Source organism: Arachis duranensis, chromosome 2, assembly GCF_000817695.3.
Source record: "Arachis duranensis cultivar V14167 chromosome 2, aradu.V14167.gnm2.J7QH, whole genome shotgun sequence".
Taxonomy (NCBI): Eukaryota; Viridiplantae; Streptophyta; class Magnoliopsida; order Fabales; family Fabaceae; genus Arachis; species Arachis duranensis.
In genome coordinates, this window is record NC_029773.3 from 63,299,319 (window position 1) to 63,306,755 (window position 7,437).

A 7,437-nucleotide genomic window follows, 5' to 3' on the forward strand; every position below is an offset into this window, starting at 1 on the left:
AAAAAGAAAAAAAAGAAAAAGAAAGAAATAAAGTTGTGATCCAAGGCAACAAGAGTGTGCTTAAGAACCCTGGACACCTCTAATTGGGGACTTTTAGCAAAGCTGAGTCACAATCTGAAAAGGTTCACCCAGTCATGTGTCTGTGGCATTTATGTATCCGGTGGTAATACTGGAAAACAAAGTGCTTAGGGCCACGGCCAAGACTCATAAAAGTAGCTGTGTTCAAGAATCAACATACTTAACTAGGAAAGTCAATAACACTATCCGAAATTCTAAGTTCCTAGAGAAGCCAATCATTCTAAACTTCAAAGGAAAAAGTGAGATGCCAAAACTGTTCAAAAGCAAAAAGCTACAAGTCCCGCTCATCTAATTAGAATTAATATTCATTGATATTTTTGGATTTATAGTATATTCCCTTATTTTTATCCTAATTTATCTTCAGTTTCTTGGGGACAAGCAACAATTTAAGTTTGGTGTTGTGATGAGTGGATAATTTATACTTTTTTTTGGCATTATTTTTGGTAGTTTTTAGTATGATCTAGTTACTTTTAGGGATGTTTTCATTAGTTTTTATGCTAAATTCACATTTTTGGACTTTACTATGGGTTTTTGTGTTTTTCTATGATTTCAGGTATTTTCTGGCTGAAATTGAGGGACCTGAGCAAAACTCTGAGAAAAGGCTAACAAAGGACTGCTGATGCTGTTGGATTCTAACCTCCCTGCACTCAAAATTGATTTTCTGGATCTACAGAACTTCAAATGGCGCGCTCTTAACGGCGTTAAAAAGTAGACATCCAGAGCTTTCCAGCAATATATAATAGTCCATACTTTGATAGGAAATTGACGACGCAAACTGGTGCTCAACACCAGTTCCATGATGCATTCTGGAGTCAAACGCCAGAAACACGTCATGAACCAGAGTTGAACGCCCAAAACACGTTACAACTTCGCGTTCAACTCCAAAAGAAGCCTCAGCTCGTGGATAGATCAAACTCAGCCCAAACATACACCAAGTGGGCCTTGGAGGTGGATTTATGCATCAATTACTTACTCTTGTAAACCCTAGTAGCTAGTCTAGTATAAATAGGATAGTTTACTATTTTATTAGGAATCTTTGAACGTTTAGTTCTTAGACCTTGGGGGCTGGCCTCTCGGCCATGCCTGAACCTTCATCACTTATGTATTTTCAACGGTGGAGTTTCTACACACCATAGATTAAGGGTGTGGAGCTCTGCTGTACCTCAAGTTTTAATGCAATTACTTTTATTTGCTATTCAATTCGATTTATTCCTGTTCTAAGATACCATTTGTACTTCAACCTGATGGATGTGATGATCCGTGTAACTCATCATCATCCATCTGTATGAACACGTGCCTGACAACCACTTCCGTTCTACAAGCGAAAGCTAGAGTGCGTATCTCTTGGATTCCTTAATCAGAATCTTCGTGGTATAAGCTAGAATTGATGGCGGCATTCATGAGAATCTGGAAAGTCTAAACCTTGTCTGTGGTATTTCGAGTAGGATTCTGGGATTGAATGACTGTGACGAGCTTCAAACTCGCGATTGCTGGGCGTGATGACAAATGCAAAAAATTAAGGGATTCTATTCCAACATGATCGAGAACCAACAGATGATTAGTCGTGCCGTGACAGAGCATTTGGACCTTTTTCACTGAGAGGATGGGATGTAGCCATTGACAACGGTGATGCCCTACATACAGCTTGCCATGGAAAGGAGTAAGAAGGATTGGATGGATGCAGTAGGAAAGCAGAGATTCAAAAGGAATACAGCATGTCCATACACTTATCTGAAATTCCTACCAATGAAATTACATAAGTATTTCTATCCTTTATTAATAAATTAATTATCTCTTTATATTTTCGAAAACCCAATAATCAATTATTATCCGCCTGACTGAGATTTACAAGATGACCATAGCTTGCTTCATACTAACAATCTCTATGGGATCGACCCTTACTCACGTAAGGTATTATTTGGACGACCCAGTACACTTGCTGGTTAGTTGAGCGAAGTTGTGAGGTTATATTTAGACCATAGCACCAAGTTTTTTGGAGCCATTACTGGGGAATTAATTTCGAACAACAATTCAAGCATAAATCACAATTTCGTCCACCACACCGCGCGGCTAATCATCTGTCGATTCTCGATCATGTTGGAATAGAATCCAGTGATCCTTTTGCGTCTGTTACTACGCCCAACACTCGCGAGTTTGAAGCTCGTCACAGTCATCCCTTCCCAGATCCTACTCGGAATACCACAGACAAGGTTTAGACTTTCCGGATCTTAGGAATGGCCGTCAATAATTCTAGCTTATACCACGAAGACTCCAATCTTTTGGAATGGAGGCTAAGAGATACACGCTCAATCTTAAGTAGAACGGAAGTGGTTGTCAGTCACGCGTTCATAGGTGAGAATGATGATGAGTGTCACGGATCATCACATTTATCATGTTAAAGTGCGAGTGAATATCTTAGAACAAGAATAAGCTTGAATTGAATGGAAAATAGTAGTAATTGCATTAATACTCGAGGAATAGCAGAGCTCCACACCTTAATCTATGGTGTGTAGAAACTCCACCGTTGAAAATACATAAGTAGTCTGGAGGTCCAGGCATGGCCGAATGGCTAGCCTCCCCAAATATGAGAATGTATCCAGAATTGTCTCTATGATTCGAAGATGAAAATACAATAGTAAAAGGTCCTATTTATAATGAAACTAGCTACTAGGGTTTACAGAAATAGGTAAATGATGTAGAAATCCACTTCCGGGCCAACTTGGCGTGTGCTTGGGCTGAGCATTGAGCTTTACACGTGTAGAGGTCTTCCTTGGAGTTAAACACCAGCTTTGGTGCCAGTTTGGGCGTTTAACTCCAACTTTTATGCCAGTTCTGGTGTTTTGACGCCAGAAAAGGCAGAGAGCTGGCGTTTTAACGCCATTTTATGTTGTCAAAACTCAAGCAAAGTATAAACTATTATATATTACTTGAAAGCCCTGGATGTCTACTTTTCAACGAAATTAAGAGCGCACCATTTGGAGTTCTGTAGCTCCAGAAAATCTACTTCGAGTGCAGGGAGGTCAGAATCCAACAACATCAGCAATCCTTTGTCAGCCTCTGAATCAGATTTTTGCTCAGGTCCCTCAATTTCAGCCAGAAAATACCTGAAATCATAGAAAAACACACAAACTCATAGTAAAGTCTAGAAATGTGAATTTTTCTTATAAACTAATAAAAATATACTAAAAACTAACTAAATCATACAAAAAACTATAAAAAAACAATGCCAAAAAGCGTATAAATTATCCGCTCATCACAATACCAAACTTAGATTGTTGCTTGTCCCCAAGCAATTGAAAACAAAATAGGATAAAAAGAAGAGAATATACAATGAATCCCACAGTATCAATGAAACTTAGTTCTAATTAGATGAGCGGAACTTGTAGCTTTTTGCTTCTGAACAGTTTTGGCATCTCACTTTTTCCTTTGAAATTCAGAATGATTGGCATCTATAGGAACGTAGAATTTTAGATAGTGTTATTGATTCTCCTAGTTCAGTATGTTGATTCTTGAACACAGCTACTTTATGAGTCTTGGCCGTGATCCTAAGCACTTTGTTTTCCAGTATTACCACCGGATACATAAATGCCACAGACACATAACTGGGTGAACCTTTTCAGATTGTGACTTAGCTTTGCTAAAGTCCCAAATTAGAGGTGTCCAGAGTTCTTAAGCACACTCTTTTTGCTTTGGATCACGACTTTAACCACTCAGTCTCAAGCTTTTCACTTGGACCTTCATGACACAAGCACATGGTTAGGGACAGCTTGATTTAGCCGCTTAGGCCAGGATTTTATTCCTTTAGGCCCTCCTATCCATTAATGCTCAAAGCCTTGGATCTTTTTTACCCTTGCCTTTTGGTTTGAAGGGCTATTGGCTTTTTCTGCTTGCTTTTTTCTTTTTCTTTCTTTTTCTTTTAATTTTTGCCATTTTTTTCTCTTTTCTCTCTCTTTTTTTTCACTGCTTTTTCTTGCTTCAAGAATCAATTTCATGATTTTTCAGATTATCAATAACATTTCTTTTTGTTCATCATTCTTTCAAGAGCAAAAAATTTTAACATTCATAAACAACAAAATAAAAAATATGCATTGTTCAAGCATTCATTCAGAGAACAAGAAGTATTGCCACCACATCAAAATAATTAAACTAGTTTCAAGATAAAATTTTAAATCCAAGTAATTCTTGTTCTTTTGTAATTAAGCACATTTTTCATTAAAGAGAGGTGAAGGATTCATGGAGTTATTCATAGCTTTAAGACATAGACACTAGACACTAATGATCATGTAGTGAAGACACAAACATATATAGAACATACATCATAAAGCCGAAAACAGAAAAATAAATAGACAAGGAGATTAAGGAATGAGTCCACCTTAGTGAGGGTGGCGTCTTCCTCCTCTTGAAGAACTAATGGTGCTCTTGAGCTCCTCTATGTCTCTTCCTTGCCTTTGTTGCTCCATCCCTAGTGATTTTGGTGCTCCTATCCTTAGTTGCTCCCAATAGTTGTGTGGAGGAAAATGTATCCCTTGAGGCATCTCAGGGATTTATTGATGAGGGGATTCCTCATGCTCTTGTTGAGGTCCATGAGTGGGCTCTCTTGTTTGCTCTATCCTTTTCTTAGTGATGGGCTTATCCTCTTCAATGAGGATGTCTTCCTCTATGACAATTCTAGCTGAATTGCATAGGGATCACCTTTTTCTTGGCCACAACTTCATAGAAGTGGTCTTGATGGACCTTTGAGATGAATCTCTCCATCTCTCATGACTCAGAGGTGGAGGCAGTTGCCTTCCCTTTCCTCTTTCTAGAGGTTTCTCTGACCTTAGGTGCCATAAATGGTTATGGAAAAACAAAAAGCAATGCTTTTACCACACCAAACTTAAAATATTTGCTCGTCCCCAGCAAAAGAAGAAAGAAAGATGTAGAAGAAGAAGAAAATGGAAGAGATGGAGGGTGTATAGGGTTCGGCCAAGAGGGGAAGAAGGTTTTTGTGATGTGTGAAAATGAAGGGTGAATGGGGGTATTTATCGGGAGAGTGGCCGAATGGTTTGGGTGGGTTTGGAAGGGAAATGGTTTTGAATTTTGAAGGTGGGTGGGGTTTTTGGGGAAGAGTTAAGGAAGTGATTAGTGAAGGGTATTTGGGGAAGAGATGTGGAGGTGATTGGTGAAGGGTATTTGGGGATGAGTATTGTAAAAAGGTGTGAAGAGGAGAGAAAGTGAGTTGAGGTTGGTGGGGATCCTGTGGGGTCCATAGATCCTAAAGGGTCAAGCAATTCTTCATCCCTGCTCCAATTGGGCTTTCACAACGCCTTAGAGTGCAATTCTGGCATTTAAACTCCAGTTTGCTGCCCTGTTCTAGCGTTTAAACGCCAGCTTTCCTTCCTGTTCTGGCGTCTAAACGCCTATTTGTTGCCCTGTTCTGGCATTTAAATGCCAGTCTGGTGCCCTATTCTGGCGTTTAAACGCCCAGAAAGGTGCCAGATTGGGCGTCTAAACGCCCATTTTGCTACCCTTACTAGCGTTTAAATGCTAGTAAGTCCTTCTTCCAGGGTGTACTATTTTCAATGCTGTTTTTTATTTTCTTCTTTATTTTTGTAATTGTTTTTGTGACTTCACATGATCATCAACCTAAAAGAAAATAAAATAATATAGATCAAATTAAAATAAAATTGGGTTGCCTCCCAATAAGCGCTTCTTTAATGTCAATAGCTTGACAGTGAGCTCTCATGGAGCCTCACAGATGATTAGAGTATGGTTGTGGCCTCCCAACACCAAACTTAGAGTTTGAATGTGGGGGCTCTGTTTGACTCTGTATTCGGAAAAGCTCTTCATATTTACTCTCCATGGTTATAGATGGAGAACCTTGAGTCTTTACTACAAGGCATTCTTCATTCACATGAAGGATCAACTCTCCTCTGTCAACATCAATTACAGCTTTTGCTGTAGCTAGGAAGGGCCTTCCAAGGATGATGGATTCATCCTCATCCTCCTAGTGTCTAGGATTATGAAATCAGCAAGGAAGTAAAGGCCTTCCACCTTCACTAGCACATCCTCTACTAGTCCATAAGCCTTTTTCATAGATTTATCTGCCATCTCCAATGAGAATTTGGCAGCCTGTACCTCATAGATTCCCAGTCTCTCTATTATAGAGAGTGGCATCATGTTTATCACTGACCCCAGGTCACACAGAGATTTTTCAAAGGTCATGGTGCCTATGTTACAAGATATTAAGAATTTACCAGGATCCTTTTTTTTTTAGGTAAATTTTGCTGAACCAATGTATTCAGTTCATTGGTGAGCAAGGGAGGCTCTTCCTCCCAAGTCTCATTACCAAACAGCTTGACATTCAGCTTCATGATTGCTCCTAAATATTGGGTAACTTTCCCTTCAATAATATATTCATCCTCTTCAGAAGATGAATAGTCATTAGAGCTCATGAATGGTAAAAGGAGGTCCAAAGGAATCTCTATGGTCTCTGTATGAGCCTCAGATTCATTTGGTTCCTCATTAGGGAATTCCTTTTTGTCTAGAAGATGTCCCATGAGGTCTTCCTCACTGGGATTCACATTCTCCTCCTCCTCTGTGCATTCGACCACACCAAGTAAGGTTATGGCCTTGCACTCTCTTTTTGGGTTCTCTTCTGTATTCATTGGGAGAGTACTAGGAGGAGTTTCAGTGACTCTTTTACTCAGCTGGCCCACTTATGCCTCCAAATTTCTAATGGAGGACCTTGTTTCATTCATGAAACTTAGAGTGGCCTTAGATAGATCAGAGACTATGTTTGCTAAGCTAGATGGGTTCTGCTCAGAATTCTCTGTCTGTTGCTGAGAGGATGATGGAAAAGGCTTGCTATTGCTAAACCTGTTTCTTCCACCATTATTAAAGCCTTATTGGGGCTTTTGCTGATCCTTCTATGAGAAATTTGGATGATTTCTCCATAAGGGATTATAGGTGTTTCCATAGGCTTCACTGATGAGCGGATAATTTGTACACTTTTTGGCATTGTTTTTAGTATGTTTTTGATATGTTCTAGTTAGTTTTTAGTATATTTTTATTAGTTTTTAGTTAAAAATCACTTTTCTGGACTTTACTATGAGTTTGTGTGTTTTTCTGTGATTTCAGGTATTTTCTGGCTGAAATTGAGGGACCTGAGCAAAAATCTGATTCAGAGACTAAAAAGGACTGCAGATGCTGTTGGATTCTGACCTCCCTGCACTCGAAGTGGATTTTCTGGAGCTACAGAAGCCCAATTGGCGCGCTCTCAACGGCGTTGGAAAGTAGACATCCTGGGCTTTCCAGAAATATATGATAATTCATACTTTGCCCAAGATTTGATGGCCCAAACCGGCGTTCAAAGTCACC